Source organism: Nycticebus coucang, chromosome 11 (assembly GCF_027406575.1).
Source record: "Nycticebus coucang isolate mNycCou1 chromosome 11, mNycCou1.pri, whole genome shotgun sequence".
NCBI lineage: Eukaryota > Metazoa > Chordata > Mammalia > Primates > Lorisidae > Nycticebus > Nycticebus coucang.
The window spans coordinates 22799355-22800518 of NC_069790.1; positions in this window are offsets into that span (position 1 = coordinate 22799355).

Here is a 1164-nt window from a genome sequence, read left to right on the forward strand (position 1 = left end):
TCTTCATAGTGTTGCACTGAGAATTGAGTTTGAATGTGAAGTTTGGAGGGTACGCGTCCTCCAGACCACCGCAGAGAGGAGCCAGGAGCCAGAATATTCAGGCTTTTGTGGATTTGGGATTTTTATTCTAAGTGTGAACAGTGGCTGTAGGGTTTTGAGAGAGGGGAAGATATCTGATGGCCCCACGTTTTAAGGCTTTAGCCTGGCTGCCATCTGCCTCGCATGTACGCATGTGTAGTGGGGAAGCAAGGACGAGAGAGGGACACCTGTCACTAGAAGCCAGGAAGGACATGTTGATAGTTTGGAGCAGTATAGGGACGGTGAGAGATAGTCACCCTCGGGATGTGCTTTAAAGCAGAGTCCACAGACATCACTGCTGAGCGGAACATCAGGTGAAGAGAAAGTACCCAGTCAAGGGTGACTCTCGGGGACTGCACCCGCTCACATCCTCTGCACCCACTTCTTCCAGCAGTTGCTGTAGAAATAGCTGCTGTGTGTGGCCTGGCAGCGCCGGCCTCAACTGCACCTTCAATTTCTTGCCTTTTACCCCAGGGTGTCTCAGCCCCTCTGTGGGACTCTTGCAGGAGTCTACTCAGCCACTCAGGTACCTGTGACAGCCTGAAAGAGCCAGAAAGTTAACACCTCAGAGGCATCTTTTGACCAGCAAGGGTTTGCAGCAGGAGGATAATTCTGAGGCCTTTTAAAGAGCACACCTCAGAACTGAGCCCCCAGCTCAGTCATACTTGCTTGATGGAGGGAGTGGACCACACTCTTTCCATTTTACTCTTCTCGGTCCCTCCCTATCATTATCTGGGTCCCTTTGCCTAAATAAACTCAAAATTCCCCCCAATATCAAGCATCTATAATATGGGCTGTCTGTTTGATCTCCGAAGGCAGATGGCAACGAGGCAGTTGGATGTACGTGAACTTGGAATTCACAACACAATATGCAGAAGAAACAGGGCTACTTGTCCTCAAAGGTCACTATGCTGAGGTGCAGCAGGGGCCCCACCTCTGCAGGCTCCAGCCAGGCAATGCATCTTCATCCCTCACTGTTTCCGGGGCAGGAGACTCCCTCCTGGCCCTGAAGAGGAGCTGGGGGGATCCGATGTGGAGGGAGCACACAGCAGCCCATCCGTCTTGTGGTGACAGCTCCTCATTTTA